The sequence below is a fragment of the Pongo abelii genome, chromosome 5 (assembly GCF_028885655.2).
Source record: "Pongo abelii isolate AG06213 chromosome 5, NHGRI_mPonAbe1-v2.0_pri, whole genome shotgun sequence".
NCBI lineage: Eukaryota > Metazoa > Chordata > Mammalia > Primates > Hominidae > Pongo > Pongo abelii.
Window position 1 is genome coordinate 123,991,881 of NC_071990.2, and position 24,663 is coordinate 124,016,543.

The 24,663-nt window shown below is 35.5% G+C and overlaps 1 protein-coding gene across 16 annotated transcripts in view; it reads left to right on the forward strand.

The window, feature by feature from the left end:
- The window catches only part of PKIB (cAMP-dependent protein kinase inhibitor beta), a 236,566-nt gene that overhangs the window by 125,512 nt on the left and 86,391 nt on the right, over positions 1-24,663 (forward strand). For 11 of the 16 annotated variants that reach the window (XM_054558098.2, XM_054558102.2, XM_054558104.2 and 8 more), the window contains exons 1-2: positions 8,158-8,306; positions 18,624-18,708. The gene's annotated coding sequence lies outside the window, so the exon portion shown is untranslated. Of the gene's footprint in view, positions 1-7,941; positions 8,307-18,623; positions 18,709-24,663 lie in introns of those variants that run through there. The other 5 variants (XM_063724971.1, XM_054558099.2, XR_010140336.1 and 2 more) reach the window with 4 other exon arrangements.

The window sequence follows — 24,663 nt, forward strand, 5'->3', positions numbered from 1 at the left end:
ACGTTCACCTAGAAAAAAAATTTAAAAAAAACCTCTTTTATCAGTGGTTTGCATACTGAAAGGTATTGGATAAGAAATATTGCGAGTATTGCATTTCTCTTCGTATACAGATAGATTTCAAAATTCATCCGTCCACTTTATCTCTTCACAAGATGCCTTCCTTCTTACTGACATTGCCACACATTCAAAAAAAATCCTCCTGGGATTTAATATTTAGAAAGCTCAGCATTTGGATTATTAAAATGAGAATTGATGACCATAATGCTCACGGAAAATGGGGTAGGTTATGGATCAAGGTTGGTTAAATCAGCAGTTTATAAATTTGTTTCCTGTTAGTGTGCCGGGTGCTGGTCAATGCCCCCCTAGTGACACTATCTCAAGAGATCATTTGTTAACACGGTGTTTTGGAAGTTCCAAAGATTCGATTTTGAAGGAAAGTATAGCTTTGGAAAGGAAGTCTTTTGGAAAACGTTTTTAGTAATGGACTTCTCAATCTTATCTTTACCACAACTCTCTTCAATAAAATATCAAAGACTAATGGACCACATTATGCAGAATATTTTAAAATGTGTCAAATTTCATTTTTGTTAAAGAGTTTTTCCTCCTTTTTAGTCGATTGCAAACATATGGTTTAGATCAATGATAGATCAATTTAATTTTCCTCACAGTTCTTACAATTATTTAAATTCTTATGCAGTTTGCATTACAACATTTTTTTACAACTTTATTGAGATATAATTTATATATTATAAAGTTCACCCTTTAAGGGTGAATAATATTTAAAAATTATATTTCAGTGAGTTTTAGAAAATTTCTTAATTTTCTAAAAGTTGTAAAACTTTTACCATATCTGATTTTGGAACATTCCAAAATTGTAAAACCATTACCATATCTGGTTTTAGAACAGTTTACTCACTTGGTAAGATTCCTTATGTCCATTATGTCTTTGTTCCCACTCCCATCCCCAGGCAACCATTAATCTACTTTCAGTCTCTATAGATGTGCCTTTTCTGAACATTTTATATAAATGGAATGATATACTATATGGTCTTTTGTTTATGGCTTCTCTTACTTAGCATAATGTTTTTGGGGTTCAACTATGTTGTGGCATGTATCAGTATTTCATTTCTTCTTATTGCTGAATAGTTTTCCATTGTATGGATATACCACATTTTGTCAGTTTACTAGTGGATGGACATTTGGGTTGTTTCCAATATGGGAATATTATGAATCATGCTGCTGAGAACATTTGCATTCAAGTGTTTGTGAGTACCCGTTTTCATTTCTCTTGGGTAGATGCTTAACAGTGAAATTGGTGGGTTGTATGACAAACTTGTGTCTAACTTTTAAAGAACACTGTAGAGTAATTTTTGTAGAAGATATATATATAAAAATGTAAAAAATTCTGGAAAAATAAATGTTTCTTACTGGATCATATATGATGCTATATGTATGTAGTGAGAGGCTTGGGAGAGGAACCATTACTTCTCTTCAAATTTAGAGCTGAGGTACAGCAAACACTTTTGAAAAAAATGTCGCAATATTTCTCAGAAATGAGCTATTTCTTGCCTAATGTTTTTTAATGCTAAATGAGCATGAATCAGGCTTAATCAAGACTAAATTTTCATTAATGTCAATTGAAAATGAGAAAGAATGCAGTTTGAAAATTGTATTTTAAGTGTTGAGACTCAGCCAGCTCTGAATGGCTTGGCAATAAATTCGGTGGTTTTCCATTTCTTCAATGCAAAGTTTTAATTGAGTTAGAAAAAACAAAATTATTCTTTTCTCAACATCAAAAATAAACTATACGTCTTGTGAACTATATGTCTTGTGATAAGCATTGTTAATCATGATTCCATATAATTATTTTAAATAATAATTAAGCATATTCTATTAGTAGATTTAGGGATCTAAGGCCCAAGAGTAAGTGATTTACATATACAAAAATCACATGTTAGGCCAGGGCTCTGGTTTTCCTGTTTTAAAACTTCCCCCATTAGTACATGTTCCTCTAAATCCTGTTAGTTTCGGACATTTTCATATGTTATATGTACTTTAAAAAAGTCATTACCAGGTAGTGACATTACATGGAAAGAATCTAGGTTAAGCACTTGAACATCCCCATAAAATCAAAGATGGTTATTATTTTTTTATTTTTATTAGAAGTACAACTGGTTTTGGCCCTGCATGGTGGCTCATGCCTGTAATCCCAGCACTTTGGGAGGCTCAGGTGGGCGGATCACAAGGTCAAGAGGTAGAGACCATCCTGGCGAACATGGTGAAACCCCTTCTCTCTAAAAATACAGAAATTAGCTGTGTGTGGTGGTGCACACCTGTAGTCCCAGCTACTTGGGAGGCTGAGGTAGGAGAATTGCTTGAACCCAGGAGGCGGAGGTTGCAGTGAGCTGAGATCGCGCCACTGCACTCCAGCCTGGTGACAGAGTGAGACTCCGTCAAAAAAAAAAAAAAAAAAAAAAAGAATTACAGCTGATTTTGAGAAATCAAATGGATATCCTACTTTTTACTGAAGTGAGGTACACTTTTTATTCTAGCTGTCAAATGGCAAATAGCAGTATTATGTGCCCAGAGCAGAGTGGATTTGTGTTCTTCAGTCACTCCTAGTTGTAAAAATGTGACATTGCCCCAGAGTTGGGTGCTTGGTTGGAGAAGAGAGTTCAGAGATGTTTAGATAAAAATAAAACAATTTAGATTTGCATAATTTCCTGAACGGGAAGAGGTATTCTCACCTAGAATCCTGGATCTGTTAGAAATAGGATTTCTCAGATTGGAAAGAGAGCCAAGGAAATGGAGATTCTTTAAGACAATGTGGTCTGCAGCCAAGATAGTTTTAATGTAATTGAAGAAGCAGCAACAGAAGCATCTACAGACAATATGAATGGAGCTGGATGCCTTCCTATACCTCCCAGACTCTCCGTTCCTGCAGTCTCTGCTTTCTTCTAAGCACTCTTATCGGCTATGCTGTTGAAAGTATTCTCATCCCCATGGGGGTGTGGAAGTAAGCATCCCCATGGGGGAGTGGGAGTAAGTAAACTGTGGGCTTTCTTTTTTTTTGAATAAAGTAAAGGGAGAACTGAAGTCCAGTGTGATAGCTTCAGGAATAAAACCATGGAAGACAGGAAATATTAGGTAGTCTTCTCAAGTATGCTTATATTTTAATGGTCACAAAATAATTTACATCTAGATTAAATTTTATAGATTGAGCTAATACATCTCAGAAGAAGAAAACACCATTCTTGAAATTCTTAAAATCATAAAATCTTAAAATCAGTGTGTGTGTATGTGTATGTGCATGTGTGTGTAAAGAGGGCTTACAACTCATGCAATTACATTAGTGTATTACATTAGTTTATTTTATATTTTAAAATGAGAATAAATACCTCTACCATGGAGCTTCTGGAGCCAGGTATAATATTAAATTTTAAAATGCTGAAATAAGCCCTACTTTTCTGACTTTTCCCAAAAAGGCCTTGAAATTTAATGAAAAGCCAGATTATAGGTATGGTGGATTTTGTTACACTCCAAGGGTTTGCAAAAAGTCTATCAAGCCAAAATTTATAAACGCCAGGACTTCCACAGAAACCACTCTTCTTTTCAGTTCCATCATCCTTGAAGAAGGGTGTCTATGTTAATTCTGTGTATTGTAGTGAAGTAGCAGAACTTTTCACAGTAGTGAAAAGAAAAAAAATAATTTAAAAATATGTCTTTCTAACATGCCATGAAGCTGTGCATGTGTATATACTGTTGTAATCCTGAGGAGGTTTCATTTGAAGGCTACTGGAAGGACTGCTGTAGTAGGCCAAGCAAGAGATGCTGAATGAGTCAGGGCAGCAGAATTAGGGGTGAGGAAAAGTATTCAGATTCTAGAAATATTAGGAGATGAAAATAATTGAGTTTGATGGTAGTTGAGATATGAAGTTAAGAAGACATGAGAATGAAGAGTGCCTCTCAGATTCTTAGCTTGAAGTGAGAGCTGGCACAATTTACAAACATGCAGATTTAAGAATGGGGCAACTTCATGGGTGTACTGAGTTGGATAATGTCTCCCCAAAATTCACATCCTTCCTAGAATCTCAGGATGTGACCTTATTTGGAAATAGGATCACTACATATGCAATTAGTTAGGATGAGGTCATACTTGAGTAAGGTAGGCTCTTAACCCAATATGACTGGTTTCCTTATAAGAAGAGGCAAGAGACACAAAGAGAAAGACACATAGAAGGTAGACAACATGACAATGCTGGGAGAGATTGAAGTTATGAAACTGTAAACCAAGGGATGCCAATGTTTGCTGGCAACCACTAGAAGCTAAGAGAGAGGCATAAAACAGATTTCCCCTCTGATTCCACAAAAATGAACCAACCCTACTGACAGTTGATTGGATTGCTGCCATTCTGAACTGTGTGAAAATAAATTTCTGTTGTGTTAAGTCACTCAGTTTGTGGTAATTTGTTACAGCAGCTCTATCAAACTAATACAGTGGGTGTGAGTAAAAGATACATTGGGGTGCAGATATCCAAGAAGCTGTTGTATAACAATCTCAGAAGATGCAGATTGAGTTGACATTGGCACGCAGTAGGTAAATATAATGATGAGATCTCCTATGGGAATCACATGGAATCAGAAGGAAAATGGGAGAAAAATTAATCCTGGGAAATGAGTTCCAGTCAGAGCCCAAGAGGAGAAGCTGGAAAGGGCATTGTCATAGCAACAAAGGTATGTAGAGCTTCAAAATGTGTGGCATGATGAACAAGTCATAGACATAAGAGGACACGGTAGGAGAAGCATTGAAGGGACTTTTGTTTTGACAAGTAGAAAGTAAGAGTAATTTCTTTATGATTGGAAGGTTGAAGCCAGATTGTGCTGCGTGAGAAGGAAATGGAAAGTAAGGAGACAGGATCAGCAGTGTCCAGTAGTCTTCCCAGGATTATAGGTGGAAGATGGAGGAGAAAGTTGGGTATGCAGGGAATCATGACACAGTGTCCAATGAATTTTTGTTTAATATTTAAAGGAAAGCCTTTGTCCTGTCTTTAGGAGTCATTAGTGTGGGAGAGGCTGTTAAGTATAGAAAAGATAATTTATGGAGCTGCTTTCCAATAAAGGGGATTGGGTTAAGGACAAAAGTGGTAGGCCTTGAATGTACAATGTTTTCTATAACCCTTATCATAGCATCCAGCTTTCCTAAATTACCACATTACCAGTTTTGGAACATATAATTTTGTTGGTCCTGAAAAACAGCTAATTTTCAAATGCTTCAAGTCTCTGCTTTTATCATTCACCTGCTCATTTTTTCTCTTTGTGTTGAAACTTTGTTATATGTTTTGCTACCTCCCCCTTGACCCAATGTCTCCTTTGTATTCTTCCTTCAAAAGCATTCCATCATGCTATGTGGAACAACTGTTCAATAATAATAAATTAATCTATATTATTAACTTCCACCTTTTCCCTTAGCCCCGAAGCTTGACTCTCCCCTGGGTATCTTACTTCCCCTTAAGCCCTTTCTATTGGAAACTGTTTATTATTTTCAATTTTATAATCTCAGAGTAGTCGAGGGGGGCACATTCCCTTCATGCCCCCATATGCCACCTGTACAATATTTTTCCACCCTCTTATACTCACTCCCGGCTCCTTTGAGCACTCTGGCTATACCATCCTCTACCATTTCTCATTTCTATCATCAATGCTGAGGGTTTAGCACCTGAACAAACACCTCCTTTTCTGAACACTCTAGTAATTGGTGTACAGTCATCTTCTCCCATCCTTCTTCTGTCCTAAATCTGGTGCCTTCCTATGCACATCCAATATCCTGACCTCTCACTTACCATGTGGTCGTGTGTGTTTTTGGAATTCCCAAATGTATTCCAAAGAGAACCTAGTTAAAGAAGCACAGACTCAGAAGTATATAGAACCGAAAAGCTCATTATAGACTAAGAATTCTCTCTTGGTTTCTTAACACAGATAGGTTAATAATTCAGCTTTCCATTGATCAGAATTTGTGTTGCTTGGTTTAACTTAGACAATCGTTTACTGCTAGTATCAAAATATTTGAGAATATAGTTGCATAAGCATATGTGTAGAATCAAGAAGTTCCACAAAAGGGATGAAAGTGGTTATACATGTCTAGCTTCTGAGGCGGTGAGGTAAGAGGTTGAGTGGCTTTGTGACACTATGCCCGGCTGCTGCATTCATGGACTTTTGTGCCTTGTTTGCACGTGTTCCTATTTAATTTTTTAATTAGTATGTTGAGGGAGGCAGATGTTGAGTAAATGCTGTTTTGTAAATTTTTAATTAGGATTTTTAAAAATTGAAATACCTTTTTTTGATTTTTGTTTAGCTCTAAATTTTTTTGTTTTATATTATTTTCCCTATTTTAGTTGCACCAAAGATTTCTGCATTAACTACTTCAAGATTTGCTTATCTGAATGAAAAGTTATCTTCCCTGAGACCAGATCCAGACCAACTTTTGAAGATTTACTTACCTGACCATGTAGTTCCCTTGAGTTTCTTGTTATTATGATTATAATAAAAGGAGTACAAGCAATCTGGTCATTTTAGCCTACTACCGGATGGATTAGATCACTGCGGGATATTGGCTTATTTACCCCACAATGACTCATCACAGTTTAGGAGGAAGAAGACCAGCTTAGAGGTCAGGAGATTTACTTTTTTAGTTTTTGGTTAATTACTTTACTACCTGTCTCTAATATTATAGGTTAATGGCTTCTGGGGGGATTAATGAGATTAAAAACGGAGAGATGCCCAGTCCTCATTTATTTTACAATTTTGCCTAGGAGTACCGTTCCCTAATCTTAATAAATTATAGTATAAATTCCTCCTTGATGCTAAGGAATATGCCAGGTCTGAGGAGATCAGGTTGAACAGAACAAGATTCTAGCCCTTCAAGAGCACAGGATTAGTGTTGGATAGGTAAATAACTGCAAACACGGTGTGATGAAAGCCACCATAGCAGTATGAATCAAGTATAGACATGTCCAGAGGTGGTTATAAGTAATCCTAATATCAGGAATGGTTTCTCTGTAGAGGTGATGCTATTGTTAGATCTTGAAAGATAACCACTAGTTTTCCAGGTAAAGGGGAAAGTGTTCTAGGAAGAGGAAAGGGACTTAAAGTGCAGCATATGTTTAGGGAACTATAGTTAATTCAACATAATAGAAAGTGCACACTAAGGGACAGTGACAGGAGATGTAGCTGGAAATTTGATAGGAAATAGATTTAGAAGTGCTTTGCCTATTATGCTAAATAGCTTGGACTTGATTGAACGTTTCAAATTACAGGAAAAATGGAATCTTATTTGTATAGTGGTGTACTGGCTGAAAGCCCATGTCCCTCAGAGCACATGTCTCTTCCTCCATTACAGAGAAGTAAAAGATATTAGAGGAAATATGGGGAGGGCTGGACTCAAGTTCTGAGTGGGTAAATTTTTAGATGGATTGACTGGGTGGTTGCCTTCTAAGAAGTAAGTCACATATGGATTAAAGAAGCATGACTAATTTAGATTTGTTGAATTTGAGTTAGGGTGTGTGGAACTAAGGAGAAGTCAAGACTAAAGATATAAAGTGTGGGTTTAACTGTAGATAATTGAAGCCCCTTCCTAGAAATTGCTGTACTTAAACATGAGTTATGTGTTAAAATATTTTAGGAATAAGTTTGCCATAAGAATCATGTGATTTAACTCTTAAATTATGTTTTCCCCATTTTTTTGTGTTAGCACAAACTCGGTAAATAGCAAAATTCTATAAAATTATGGAAACTTTTAAAGTCATAATTTAAAAGGAACAGCCTTCTTCATTTTTTTTTGGTAAATACTTAGACTATTTTTGCCAAAGATTTTAGTTCCGATGCTTCAGTTTTTCTGACAGCTACTCCAAAGATTCAAGGATAGAGTTTAAATGAAGGATACATTCAAGGGTATCCTTTAGGTAGGAACTAGATCTGCTCTGATTTTTATTTAGCTATCATTGGGGAACATTCCAAAAAGTGTGTGTGTAGATTATGTAACCAGTCACTTAGGGGCCCTGACCCCTTGTTAACCTGGCCCTCTTGAGAGACAGTGAGCTGGGGGTGCACTGGGAACAGCTGGGTCAGACGCAGCCCTGTTGCTTAGCAGTCCCCATGGATCAGTCATAAGGGGTTGTTGCTGAGCAACCAATGCTCTAGTGGTGCTTCATCCCCTATGGCATTTTGCAGTAGTGGGGGCTCACCCCCACCGGAGAAGTAGTACAGTCTGGCAGGGTGCCAAACATCCCCCAGAGGCATGAGGATTCTTAGTAAGTATTTGACCTTAGAATCAGAGAAGATAACTTATGTTCTCTGAACGTGCAAGTGATTTATGGAATTATTGATGTAGATTTAATTAAACATGAACTTGGGGCAGGGCAGGTAGTTCTGGCAGCTAGAGTTCTCATTTCAAATACTTTGATTTCAGTTTCTTTCTTCTTGAGGCTTATTTGCAAGGTGAGTTTTCTGGGTCAATGCAAAGTAATTTTTTATGCCGCATGGAATACGTAACTTTCCAATTAGCATTATTAAGCCAGAGCAAACATTTATGTTTGAGAAAACCCGCCAAGCAAATTCTTACTTTGGTCATGTGGGCCTGGATGTCAGAGTATTCGATTTAATATCGATAAAAGAATTTTCCACTAATATTTGAGATATTCTTTGAATTTTCTTTCTGTATAGAAAGGTCAGAAAATAACAATTCACGAGGACCACGTCTTATTTTATTTTTAATATTTAACGCAGCACATAAATTACTCTTTAGGAGAGTTGACAAAAAGTTGAAACTAATTAGCTCTTGTAAGGAAGGCTGAGTTCTGCCAGTGTTGAGCAATGGGTTCTTCTTAAGATCCAGGTACATATTTTAAAGATCAAGACATAACATCATCAGTATGTTGAAGTAATGCACAGTTGCATCAAAGGCTAAAATGTGGAGTAGAGAAATGTGCCTTGTCAGATTTGAGAAGTAATGTTGCCAGCTCTTTCCCTCCCACCACTTTTTTATTCAGTACTTCTGGCCTTGGGCTGTAACTGTTTGCCTACTGATTCAAAGGGTGAGGAGGCACGGCTTTGTTCTGTATACAAAAGGGAAGCCTCTTTGTTGGCTTTGAGATCTGTACTCTCTGTAGGATCTACATTATTTAAAAAAATACTTAAAAACTTGAAAATTTCCCTCAAGCCTTGCACCCAGATACTTTACACGCATACATATATACAAATATATTGAAGATCATTCAATTCAAGTTATTTCTAAGGTATTACCTAAATAGTAATAGAACAATTAAGTTTTTTTCTAAGATATCATACTTAAACCTACTTTTAAGAGTGATTTTTTTTTACTGTTTCTATCATATATTTCATTGGCAGGAGCAATCCGTTTATCTTTCTTGTGTAAGAGTACTAATAAATCTAAAACATATTAAACACAATATGTGCCAGGCATTATTCTTTGTGACAAGAATTCAGTACGTCCTTTAAACCTCCTAACAACTCTATGTGATAAATACTATTATTATAGATATTTTTACTTATAGGGAAGCCTAGACTGTTCCAGAAAGTTTAAGTAACTTGGCCAAGTGTACACAGTAAAGATTTATAATCATTAAGTCTGTCTTCAGAATCCATGTTCTCAAACATGACAATATATTGTAAGTACCAAATTATTTCATGAAGGCAACTTAATCAAAATCCAAAGCAAACATGTTTCTAAGTTATAATGGTATGACGAAAGAATGCAAGAGATTGAATATTACAAAATCATTTAGGTAACAAGTTTTGTTTATTTTATTCTTTGGGCCATAGTCCATAGCAGGAAACCTTTTTGATCAAGCTTCTTTATATCCATCACATCCTATGAACATGAAACATAAATTCAGGGGGCATATTAGCACTCTTGTTTTTCTCCAGTATAAGATGTGAAGACATATTGTCTTTGATATGAGATATAAAGGAAGAGGAAATCCTTAAAACTTAAAAGAAAACTTAGAGGTAATGAATACGTCTATGAACTGCTTTTGAGTCAGTTCTCCAAAAACATTCATGTTTCTTAGAGCTTTGAGATATAAAAATATTAAGTATCAAGGAATGGTCATTTAATCATAAGAGAAAAATCATATAGAGGAGAAAATATATATAAAAGCCAGGTCAAAAGTCCAAGAATATTGTGAGGCACCATGATGTGTAGTGGATTAATTGTGGGCTTTAGAGTTGAACAGAGCTGAGTTTGAATCCCAGCTCTGGGACTTACTAGCTTTGTGATCTTAGGGATGCATCTCACTATCTTTAAGCTTTGCAAAAGGTCCACTCTGTGATAGACTAATTGCAATGATTAAGTGGACTAAAATGCAAGGTGTCTGCTAAGGTTCATGATACAGAACAGGTGTTTGTTAAATGTCAAAATCCCTTTATCTCCTTTTCCTCCTAACAGTAGCAAAGTAAAAAGAGGTTTATCCTGGGGACCTGAAGTGTGAAAGGAGTTTCACAGTGGAATTAATGGGTTAAAGTTCGTCAACATTTTTAAGACTTTGAGTCAACTTTACCAAACTACTATGTAAAAGCAGTTGCACAATGCAGATGTTACTTTTTTAATTAAGAAAACCTGATTTTACCTTGCCTATTAAAAAAGTTTATGGTTTTGAATTGAATCTAAGAAGACAATTAGATGAGATGTTTAACTACTTGTATAAACTGATACCTGAAAGATGAATATATCTCTAATTCTTAGTCATTTGTATCAGTTCCTTTTTATTCATTCTTCACCTACTGAGGCTTTTACTACTTGAATAAAAAATTTCAGATAAATTGGATTTTGGTCATTTCTGTATATTTTAAAATCAACTAGTCTAGTTCTAACCCTCCTTTCCACAAAAGTGGGTCTGTGTTTCCTCCATTGTATCTACCACATGGTAGATAAAAAGATTTGCCCATGAATGTATAAAGCAGGTTATTTGCAATTTTATGTAAATTAAAAAGCTGTGGGGCCTGGCTTGGTGGCTCACGCCTTTAATCCCAGGACTTTGGTAAACCAAGTCAGGAGAATCGATTGAACCCGAGAGGCGGAGGTTGCAGTGAGCTGAGATTGCCCCACTGCACTCCAGCCTGGGCAATAGAGAAAGACTCTGTCTCCAAAAATAATAATAATAATAATTAACTTTTTTAAAAAAGCTATGAAAATGTAGCAATTGCCAAGGTTAGTTTAAAAACTGTCACAGTTGTAGAAATCAAGCATATATAATACGGAAAGAAATAGACTACAGATTAGATTGGCCAGCTTCAGTGGCTCATACCTGTAATCCTAGCACTTTGGGAGGCCTAGGCAGGTGCTTAGCTTGAGCCCAGGAGTTTGAGACCAGCCTGGGCAACATGGACAAATTCCATCTCTACAAAAAATACAACAATTAGTCAGGTGTGGTGGCATGCACCTGTAATTCCAGCTACTCAGGAGGCTGAGATGGGAGGATCACTTGAGCCCAGAAGGTCAAGCCTGCAGTGAGCCAGGATTGCATCACTGCACTTCAGCCTGGGTGACAGAGAGAGATCCAATTTCAAAAAGATAGATAGATAGATAGATAGATAGATAGATAGATAGATAGATAGATAGACAGACAGATAGAGATAGATTAGAAGTCAATGAAATGAAAAATTAATAGTAGGTAAATAAGATAAGTTGAATAGAATAATGCTAATTTTGTTGTGAACACTTACTAATCAATATGCTTTAGTGGTTCATATTTTCACAACTGTATAAATTCATCCTTTTTGAACTTTATGGAGCAAAAGTGAGTGTAAAACACATTTGCAAATATTCTTTAAAGTTATTATTTACCTTTTGCTAATACGAGTAAAGATTTATGAATTTCCATTCAATGATCACTTATTGAATACCTACAGTATATTGTCCTAAGTCCTGCAGATAGTTGAATAAAACATTGCCATTCAAGATGTTCACATGCTCTGGGGAAGACTATCAAACACAGCTGTAACAGAAAGCATCAGAGAGTCATGAGAAGAATGATTTTGGGGCAGAGATTATGATTAATACCAATCTGGAACAATCCCTAAAGCTTCACAGAAGAGGCAGCATTTGAGTTGGGCCATTAAGGATGGCCCACAGCCTTCCAGGAAGAACAAAAGGAAATGTGCATTCTGGACAGATGAAGCAGAATGTTTTTTGTGTGGTCTATTTGTGTTAATCTTTTGCTATTTATTGCTAGCCCTGTGTGGCCAAGGGATCCAAACAACCACATTTTATCACAAGTTGTACAAGTTCTCATACAAAGGAAGCACTCAGTAAATATTGTTTTTTAGTATATGAATGAATGAATGAATGAACACACAGATCCTTCTTAATATGGGGTGATAACTTTCAAATAAAAATTATACCACATTGAGAGTTGTTTTTCTTTACCTGATAACAGCTGTGCAATCCAAAGGACAATTTGAATTTTCTAAACTCTGAGTAACAATCATCTCGGCTGGGCGCGGTGGCTCATGCCTGTAATCCCCAGCACTTTGGGAGGCCGAGGCGGGCGGATCACGAGCTCAGGAGATCGAGACCATCTTGGTTAACACGGTGAAACCCTGTCTCTACTAAAAATACAAAAAAAAAAAATTAGCTGGGCGTGCTGGCGGGCGCCTGTAGTCCCAGCTACTCGGGAGACTGAGGCAGGAGAAGAGCGTGAACCCAGGAGGCGGAGCTTGCAGTGAGCCGAGATTGTGCCTACTGCACTCCAGCCTGGGCGACAGAGTGAGACTCCGTCTCAAAAAAAAAAAGAAAAAAAAAAATCATCTCACCAAATTTTAACTCCTGTGGGTTTTAGTCTTAGCACTCTGCTCTTCTCTTTCTATAATTAATTTCTACACTTTTGTTGCCTTGTTTAAATGCATGAGTTCAAATGTATCACTTCATAAGTTACTCCCTGATTTACTCCCCTGGATTTGATCAATTGATTGTATTTACTGTTAATATTGTTTCCCATCTGCCTATTGGATAAGCTCTTCTTGGTTGAATCACACTCACTGAATACCTGAATGTCTTAATTAGAACTCATCGTGTTCCTTCCAACTTTTCTTGCCAATTCTTCCTTTTCTGGATAATTCCTGGGGTATATCTGACTCTTTTTTCTCCCTACCCAAATCAACAATCAACCCTGGCATAAATTCTTTTGACATCTTTCACATTTGTCAGCTTTTAGTCACAAACTAAAACACTTGGCTGGTTACCCCAAATGGCCTTCATTCATTTTTCTTCAGTCTTACAGACAGTTAATTGTTCTACATCCTTTCTTGACTTAACATAGACACTTTCATGGTCATCCCTTATTTACTGATAAAGAAAACTTCTTTTTATAAAATATCATTAATTTCTTTCTGATTAGAAAAGAACATGATTTAATTTATAAAATACATAAAATAGGGAAAATAAATAAGTTAACTCATACAAGATTTTAACTGTATATCATCTTACAGAAAACATTCATATTTTGTTATGTATGGGATTAACATATATACTTTTAAAAAACAAAATTGTGATTCTATTGTATGTTGAGTCTATCCAGTTCCTTCATTTAACATTTATGAAACATTTGCCATGTCTTATGATTACATATTCTTTAAGATTTGCTGAGTTGAATAGCATTACTTTAAGAGTAATACAGAGCAAAGTCTGAATCTCTCCAGTGGGCTTCTTAGCTATGTGATCTTGGGTAAGTTACTGAATATTTTTGAGCTTCAGTTTTGTCATTTGCAAAATTGAGATCTTAATAGTTGTAATGAAGATTTAATGACATAGTGGATACAAAGTATGCCCTGTGCATTAATAGCTAGTATAAATGTTAGCTACAATTTCTGGTTTCGTGTATCTAGATACTATTTCTCCCTATGGCTACATCATACTTTATTGGACTGCACCACCAGTTAGACTTATTGCCTACTAATTCAATCTTAAACCTTTTGCCTGGCTTTCAGGATTCCTTATAACCTAGCCTGATCTGACTCACAACATTTTTCACAATTTATATTCTCTCCTCTCTGTAACCAATTTCTTTCCAGTTGCTTGTGTTCAGTATGCTGACTCTCACCTTATCTCCCTTACTAGAGGTTATGTAGTGTTGTTTGTGTATGCAGGAAACATTCCTGGGTAGAGGAGAAAGCTGATTCCATGGGGAACTCAGCAGCTGGGATGTGCCCTCAGAATCAGTCCAAATAAGGGCTTAGCGCAGGTTCTTTATGCCCTGCAGTAACTTGTAATTGGAAGGTTTCAGTTGAGGGCCATCAACCGCCAATAATCAGCTGGGGAAATGAATGGTTCAGTCCTGAAGGGGGCATCTGGTGGCACACCACAATGTCCATTACAACTGCTTCATAATACTCCCCGTCTTTCATTGTACTTGAATAAGGCTTTTCTCAGCTGTGTTACCCAGATAGAGCTATATGCTAGATGTCAAGGCTGAAATATTGAGTGGTGATAGATAATGCAATATGTATTGCATTAACAGGAAAAATACTACAGGCGCCAACTGAAAGAGCTAATGATGACCCAATCTAGAACAATTTGCAGAGCATAATAAAGTACTATTGGATTATAATCCAAAGTATAAAATATAATATCTACCATGAGTTCATATCATTATGAATAAATAATTGAATACATAAATAAATGAGAAGAGATAAATCTCTTATGCAGAAGAATTCCAAATAATTTATGTAGATACAACATCCTCAAGGAGGTAGAAAATAACTCCTTTCTTCTTAATTGTGGGCTACACATAGTGACTTCTTTCCCAAAAATACAGACGAAAGCAGCAGGAGGCAGACTAACTTTTCAGTGGAGAAACCTGACAAACACTATCTCATCAAGGTCAACATCGGTAGTGATGCCGTACTGATATTATAGACCCTTGATATGATGTGATGAAAATGGCACTTTTCCTCTGTGGTCTTCCTCCCAAAATCTCATAGCCACAGTCTAATCATGAGAAAAACACCAGGCAAATCCTAATTGAAAGACATTCTACAAAATATCTGTCAAACTATTAAGGTCATTAAAAACAAGGAAAGTCTAAGAAAATGTCACAGTAAAGAGGAAACATTATGACTACATGTAATGCGGTATCCTAAATGACACTCTGAAATACCATAAGGGCATTAGATAAAAACTAAAGAGATATGAAGTATGGGATTTAGTTGACAATAGCATATCAATGTTAGTTCATTAATTGTAATAAATTTACCATACTAATGTAAGACACAAATAATAGAGGAAACTGGGTATGGAACAGTATAAGAACTTTCAATATTAGTTCATTAATTGTAATAAATGTACCATACTAATGTAAGATACAAATAATAGGGGAAACTGGGTATGGAACAGTATAAGAACTTTCTGTACTATCTTCAAATTTTTTTTGTAAATCAAAACTATTGTAAAAAAGTATGTTAAAAAGAAATACTATTATCATAGGACCTAGCAATTCCACTTCTGTGTATATATCCAGAAGATTTGAAAGCAGGGTGTTGAGGGGATATTGGTACACCCATGTTCATAGTAGCATTATTTATAATATCCAAAAGGTGAAAGTAACTCAAGTGTCCATTGATGGATGAATACATAAACAAAATATGATATATACATCAGATTATTTTTATTTAAGGCTTTATTCAGCCTAAAAAAGGAAAGAAATTCTGGCACTTGCTGCCACATAGATAAACTTTGAGAACATTATGCTAAGTGAAATGAGCTAGTCACAAAAAGACAAGTACTATGTGATTCCACTTATAAAACTAGATAGTAAAATTTATAGAACCAGTAAAATGGTGGTTGTCAGGGGTTTTGAAAAGAGAAATGGAGGTGGTAGTTTAATGGGTATGAAGTTTCAGTTTTGCAAGACAAAAAAGTTGTGGAGATTGGTTGTATAACAATATGAATATAATGAAGAATATTGAACTATATGCTTAAAAATGATTATGATAAATTTTATATGATTTTAACTATAATTTTTAAAAAGCACTATTAAAATTACCATTTTCAATCCATTAGCCTGATGAAATCGGTACTGCACAGATATGCTATATCTGTTTCTTTTCAGTTTATGATCTTCAGTATACTGTTTGGCTAATTACCCAGTGATCTAAAACGGTAAAGAGGTTAAGTAGGATAATCAGTATCATCCAAAAGTATTTGCAATGAATGCTCATCCAAAAGCCCATATAAAAGTTACCTGGAAACCAGCAGATGGGACGCTCATGAGAACTCAGGGGTTGAAGGAGAGGAAAGCATGGATTAGCAGCATTTTTTGTCGTTTTTATGTCTAAAATAAAGATTTCCTTGAGCTGAGGCCACAGTGCTAATTATATATTAAGGAATATTTGGTTGACATCTTTTATTTCCTCTTTGGAAACAGAACAAACAAACATCCTATTACACACACTCTACATTTCTTTCATTTAAAACTCTACAACACAATGACAGGGAATATGGACATATTTTCTATTAGTGTCCAGTAATGTCTGAAGATATTAGCGGAGTTTGAAAAAGATGGCATTAATATCTGTGCCACATATGGCAGTTGAGTTATTTTAATTAAATGGCAGGTTCAGCCAACTGAGATTTGTCACTGTTTTGAGCTCCCTTTCCTTTTTCTCACTCTTTTAGATTCAGAGTGTCTTTGATATCCAAATATATTACAGTATAACTCCTTTGGTGCTCTTTTTTTTGGGAAGCCAAAACAAACTCTTTAGAACATCACATTTCCAAAAGAAAGCTGTAAGACTTAAGAGTGTGATCACAGATACCTCTTGGGTCTCAATCTGAATTTAGTGTTAAACAAAGGAAGCAAGTTTATACTTTTGCAGATCTTCAGGGAGCGTAATAACCGTATATTTGAAATTTCATTGCATGTGATCTTCTTTAAATCTCAGAAGAACCTGGAGAGACAGGCAGGATTAATATTATTAAGCCATTTGATGAACAAAGGTCTGTCATTCACCTCCAGGAAAGGACATGACTCCTCAAAATCACCAGCTGATAAATAGATGAGTTGAAACTAGAACTGAGTTCAGTGCTTCTGCCTTTATGTTGCAATGCCCTTAGGACATTCTTTTACTGGTGCATTTGTAAGCTATGTGAGAAGCAAAGGAGAGAGTAATCAAACTATCTGAAAACTAACTTAAAGTGGCTAACATAATGATGTTGACATTTGGGGAAAAAGATACTTTATTTGAGAATCATAGTGAAATATCTCCACCATGTATAGTTCTTGGGTTTTATACAAATTGGAAGTTCAGTTACTGTCCCAGTGTGAAAGGTGTGTGGAGGATGGATTGGAAGGGGAATGACTCAGGCCAGGGATACTAGTGAGAGATGTCATAACCCTTGGAAGAATGGGTGGAATGGAAGAAGCTATGGCTGGGGAGAGTTGAACTAGATTTGCCCATGCAAATGGAATTGGAATGAAGAGTGAATTGAAGAACATTAAGAGCCTGGAATAGATAGAATTTGATGGTTTATTAAAAAGGAATAGAGAAGAGAAGACAGCAGACAACACTGATCCTTGAATACATAATATAAAACTAGACTCTTTCCTGCTCTGAATAACCCTAGTATACAAGCAGAGGAATGTTGACATTACTGGCCTCACATCTAGAAAAAGAAACAGATGATCTTCATAAAATGAAAGAAACATGGCTCATTCATTTTTAACATCTAAGCATTTACTATGTGTCTGCTCAAATATGTAGACTGCCTGAGTGAAAGGGCATCTGGTTAACCCAGTGATCAGTTGTAGCCAGCTCCACAGAAGTATATACGTAAATGAAAATAACTAGGTTGTTTTCCAGCTATTTAAAGCTAATAACTAGTTTTTAAATGGGGACTTTTTTACATATAAATACCTAAAAGAATACGATCTGCAAAAAATATGCAAGTTGATTGGCTACCTATTCATAGCAAAATGTTAGATTACCTCTAGATGGTGAGGCATTATGCATAGACTGGATTTTACTGGATTCATTTCTCTCCAAAAATTCCAGTCACTAGATCTTGTGATTGAGGAAAACAATGTCCTTGCTCCTTGGTATTTAAATTCAAAGATGAACGGTTGCAGGGATATATTACTTTTTAAAGCACACATTTGAGAAGGCTATCATTCACCTAGTGAATCTATTTTCATTGGAAATTTGAAAATCTAAAAAAAATCTTGCTTTCTTATTGATTTTACTATTTAGTAAGAATGTCTCTGACTGTTCATGTTACACAGTTTTAGAGCAAAACATGAGAAAGACTGCTCAGAATACAATTGATGTGTTTGAATGGTGAACAAAATAATACAAAGAAATACATTCCTTATTTATCCGGGTGTATGGAGCTGCTTACTCAAGAAAATTTGTCCTGCTCTTGCTATCAGAGAAACTGAATAAAACAATTTGGGAAAAGGAATAAAAAAGACAATGAATGTTGTTTTAACAACATGTGACATTTGGTCACTAAATTAGACTTTTTTGTCTAAGGAACAACTTGTTCTTTTTTGCAAGAGACTAGAAACTAGAGATGTTTATCTTAATAAATCTTTTCCTGCCTTTGTTTCCTTCAGGAGTCATGCTATACTGAAAAGACACTTGATCAAGAGAACTCTGGGAGAAGCAGAAAACCCTGTGCCAGGGACAGGAAAGATAGGAGTAAGTACATTTTTATTCCATTGATCTTGGAACATATGGAATAATGTATTGAAGATGTTCCTAAAAATATATTTGTTGCTATAAAGCCAGATGACAGCAAAGAAAATGTAAGGTGGGATATCTTCATTTTAGAAAACAATGTAGTTTAATATAAGATTGATAGAATATACTGTTAATTTCTAATTAATAGCAAACAATACATACGGGGACCTTGAGATACACATTTTCAACTCGTATCTGCCAGGGATAAGTGAGCTTGGTTTGATATTTCCACTCTTAGCTGTGCCTATTTAAATGGTTCTTGTAGAGGCAGGTAGCTCATCAGAATAATATTTTGAAATTTATAGCCTTTAAAATAGAAGAGAAATTCATACTGCCTATCAGGTCTTATAAACTGACTGCTTTTCTTATTACTACTCTCCTCAGAGACCATAGTAATAGAATTATAATCAGTACCTACAATTAAATATTCTTGATGACACTAATAGGTGAACATAAACCTCAAGTTAATACTTGTTTGAGAGACAGGTTTTTGTGTGCTGGTATCTCACAGATATCTGTCCTATCTATCTACTATCTATCTATCTATCTATCTATCTATCTATCTATCTATCTATCTATCCATCTATGACAGATATCTGTATATATTCATACTTGCCTACATCAGTAGTGCATCCTTTGAAAATTGAGGCCACATTCATATTGCAGTCTTATTAGTATTTCATAAAAATATTATCTGTTTGTAACAAGGAACAGAAAACCAAACACCGCATGTTCTCACTCATAAGTAGGAGTTGAACAATGAGAACACATGGACGCAGGGAGGGGAACATCACACACCGGGGCCTGTCAGGGGGTGTGGGGCAAGGGGAGGGATAACATTAGGAGAAATACCTAATGCAGATGATGGGTTGATGGGTGCAGCAATCCACCATGGCACGTGTATACCTATGTAACAAACCTGCACATTCTACACATGTATCCCAGAACTTAAAGTATAATAAAAATAAATAAATAAATAATAAATAAATAAATAAATAAATGTTATCAGCTTGGTAAAACTTGTATTTGAGGGCACCTGGACCCCTTAGTGCTACATTCTCCTACCCGGAGTGAGAACCTTGCTTCTCCACTGCAGCTTAGATGACAGAGCAAGAGAACCCAAGGTCAGCTGCTGCCTGAGGGAAGGCTCCAACGTTCTTCTCCCCCTCTCAGATTCCTACTAGAACACAACTCCAGGGAAGCAGGAAGGAGTGGAAGACATTACATTTGGTTTAGGCTCATTGCCTGGTCTTCTTAAAACCAGTGTACAACTTTCCTATTAACCCTCTGTGATTTCGTTTAACGTTGGCAATAGGTTCATTCCCATGGCTCATCAGAGCATTTTTACTTTGATGTGAAAATTTAAATTTATGTCAACATGTCTAAAAATAAAAAAATACAAAAAAATTAGCCGGGCGTGGTGGCGGGCGCCTGTAGTCCCAGCTACTCGGGAGGCTGAGGCAGGAGAATGGCGTGAACCCGGGAGGCGGAGCTTGCAGTGAGCCGAGATCGCACCACTGTACTCCAGCCTGGGTGACAGAGCAAGACTCCATCTCAAAGAAAAAAAAAAAAGAATAACATGTCTTAACTGAAATCTACTTTTATTATAAAATAATTTCACACAAATAATTTTACCCAAACCATTTATATTTCTACATAAACCACTAGAATCTCCATACTAGAACAAAATAAGTAGAATTATAAATATGAATTAATTTTGCACTTAAGGAAAATTAAAACTAATATATAAAATAATTTATCGGGTCTATATTGTGGGCTGAGTATACAGTGGTTTATTAGCATAATCTGCTTTAATTCTCGCAATAACTCTATGAGGAAGGTAAGGAAGGCATGGTTATTTCCTGTGATACAAGCATACCTTGCCAAATGCACACATTTAGCAAGTGGGTGGTGAGTTAGGACTTGAGCCTAATTTTGTCGGAAGCATAAGCCTATGTCCTTGACCAGCTCGAATAGAAATGTTTGATGGGAGCTAAAATACTACATTTAAATGACTATAGTATCTTATTTTCATCAGCTATTTATAATCAATTACTAGAAATATACACTCTTAAGGAACAAATTATCCCTATACTCTATGAATTCTTTGAAAAAGAAAACATTTTTCTGATTTATTTAATAAGAAGCACAGTACCAAAAAAGTAAAAAATAAACAAAACGAATAAAAGTATCACAAAAAAGAAATCATAAAAATTCATTGAAATACTAGCTAAATAATGTAGATATCAATAAAATAGAATAATACAACACATGGTGTTTATTCTAGGAATATTAAAGTGGTTTAGTATCAGGAAAGTTATTAAAGTGATTTCATAGTCTTAGACCAAAGAATAAAACCCCTATTTTAACTTCCAAATAGATTTCAAATGACATTTGATAAAATGCAACTATATTTCTTTTAAGAAAACACACATACATGTAGCATAGTAATTTAGGAATAGAGAGATGTCATTAAAATATAAAACGTGATTTCAAGAAAGCAGAAAAACCCTAGTGGCTTACTACATGACCAATTTCATCACTTACAGTTAATATCATTTAACAAATTTTAACCAACTCAATAAATGTTTTAAAAGACTAATATTTTCTGCATTTTTCTTATATACGCTAGGAACTGTTCTAAATACTTTACAAATATTAACTCATTTAATCCTCACAACAACCCTAGGAGATATGGACTACTATCATTCTATTTTACAAATTAGGAAGCTGAGGCCAAGAGATGCTAAGTAACAAGGCCAAGGTCATGAAGCTAATAAGTAGCAGAGCTGAATTAAAACTCATGTGGTTTGATCCGTGAGTCTTTAATCATAAATACCATGTTATGCTGCCTCTCAAAAGTTATAATTATTAGAAAAAAGGTTATATCTTTTTTTGCTAAAAATATATATTTTACTAAAAATCCCAAGAGAATTAACTGAAGAACCATTAGGGTAATGAACTTTGTTAAGTAACTATACAAAAAATAAATGTGTAAAAATCAGTTGATTTTTCTATGACAGCACCAAATAAAAAACATTTTAAAAATCTCATCATAGCAATTAAATATTATATAGCTATGAATAAACTATTAAAGAAATGTACAAGACTTAAGAAAATAACATCTATTGAGAAACACAAGATAAACAATTGGCTGTTAAGTATGTTATGCAGAAAGAAAAATTAGCAGTAATGAAGCTTTATATTGTATTCTTGGATGAGAGTAATAGATGTTGTACAGATGTTAGCTCCCTCAAATTAATTTATAAAGTTAGTACAATTTCATTTAAAATCCAAAAAAGGATTTGGGAGAGAGCTTGGCAAAATGATTATTAAAATTCATCTGGAAGCATGGGCAGTCTGGAAAAGGCACATTTTTGAAAAAAGAAGAAAGTTGAAACTTGCTATTTCCCAGTATTAAAGCATATTAAAAAGTTACAATTATTAAAATTGTGTGGTACTATTTACTAATATAGAAACTTAGAGAAGCCAAATCAGTTTGAGAATTCCCCAAACAGATCAAAGCACATGTAAAAGTAATGCATAAGAAAAACCACATTTCATGTTGATGGAGAAAGTAATGACTATTCAAAAAGCACAAGAACAATAATTAACGTTAGGAAAACATGTAAATTTGGATATTTTATTTATACAATATACAAATACTTGTCAGATTGATAAAAGCAGAACAACAACAGAGACATAACTGGAGGAAAATAGTTTGGCAAATAATTTCATAATCTTGTCTAACATGACATCAAAGGCAAAAATCATAATTGGAGATTGATAGACTTTATTGTAGATATATTAAAACTTCTGTACATATAAAACAGAGAAGAGACTCACATAGCATGAACCTAATAAATGTTTGAAAATTGCTTTTTCTTGATTTTTGAGGGGAAATGGAATTAATAAATCAGTAAGTTCTGACTAACATTCCAAAATATTACTGTTTGATGGCTTAGTAAAGTAGAAATTGTTCTGGGATAGTACTAATTTTCTATTTTATCTCCTGAAGGCACACAGCATCACAGAAATTTTTGTGTGAAGAATACATAATATGTCTTAGTTAAAAATAAAGATGAAGGCCGGGCGCGGTGGCTCACGCCTGTAATCCCAACACTTTGGGAGGCCGAGGCGGGTGGATCACGAGGTCAGAAGATTGACACCATCCTGACTAACACAGTGAAACCCTGTCTCTACTAAAAATACAAAAAATTAGCTGGGCATGGTGGCGAGTGCCTGTAATCCCAGCTACTTGGGAGGCTGAGGCAGGAGAATGGCATGAACCCAGGAGGCGGAGCTTGCAGTGAGTGGAGATCACGTCCACTCCAGCCTGGGCGACAGAGCGAGACTCTGTCTCAAAAAAAAAACATAATAATAAATAAATAAATAAAGATGAAGTTCCAGTAAAGACCAGTGATAATATGGAAAGGTGAATTATTCCACCTAAAAAGATCAATTAAATTTGGCTTAGAGTATCCAAGAGAGTAGAGGATTTCAACCAGACAGTTTTATAATTCTTACATGTGCCAGGGCATTTTATTTCAGTAGAAATTATTTGCAACCTCTTTGAGTAATCTCTGAATTAAAATAACATGTTAAAATAAGTTATCTCTAATAAAAATGAAATAATTCAATTTCTGTCTTGAATAATGCAGTAGATAATCGCAGAGGAGTGACACAATGATACAATTTGGAGAGAAATGTTTCCTGTTTTATTGAAGTTGATGATACAGGAAAGTTTGTTTGCTTCCTTCCAGAGTACTTCTGTTCCTTCAATGCTGGGGACTCAGAGGAAGTGTGAAAGGAAAATGTATTATAATTAATGACCAATAATTGTTTTATTAAAGTTTTAATTTATGTAAAATATTCAAGGTTGTATCAGCCTGTGCTATAACAATCAACTAACACTAACAAAATAGCAATTTTCTGTCCCAGGCCATATTAGCATAATTGCTATACTCTGAGGTCCAAATATCTCATAGGAAAGAGTAACCAGTGTACCCGTGAACTTCCTAGTCCTTCTGTTCACATCCAGCCCCTATCCATGATTCTAGCCAATGCACTGACTCCTGTTCACTGCTGTTCCTCCAGAGAGCACTCTGCTTCATGTCCTCACACTAGCAGTCTCTCAGCTGACAGGGAATCTGCTCCCCCACCTGTGTTGCCCTTTTGTTTCAGGGCTCAAATTGCCTGAAATTCTGCCTTCAGGCATTCATCTCTTGCCTTCTAACCCCGACCATTGTCTCTGTATTGAGTTTAGTACTTCAACTCTTTTTATCCATCCACCTTAAAGAGTTTTTTTCCCTCACTTACACAAGGACTGGGACTGTTAAGAAGTGAATTTTTGCCAGGCAGGTCTTGGTCCTGGGGTTTGGTTAACAACCATCATCATTGTCCTTCCTGTAAGAACTTTTAGACATTCATGAAGTTATATCCCTGGCAGATTCATCATGCTGGCTCAGGAGACATGCCTAAAAGTGCCTGAAACTAAAAAAAGACTACAGAATAGACCTTAGCTCTAATACCCTTGCTAAATAAACATTGATTTTTAAGCACGTATCTTTATTTGTTCATAAATCTACATTTAGTACATATATTCTTTGACCACCACCAGAAAAAAGTCTGGAAGTAGTCAAAAGAACTGTGTAAAATGTTTTCTTCTTCTCTTGGGTAATAAATGCAAAAGAGAAACTTAGCTGTTTTGTTTTAAGCACGACTAACCACATCAAACAAGCATAACCCTAAACTTAAAGAATAAATCTTGTTAATGTTCATGCTAACCATACTGTCACTTTTTGAAGACTGTCCAAACACTGTAAGCAGTGAATTCTCGAGGGGAAAATGGAAAACAAAACAAAACAACCAACAAACAAAGGAGCAGAACACACAGACACCCTTGTCAAGGAG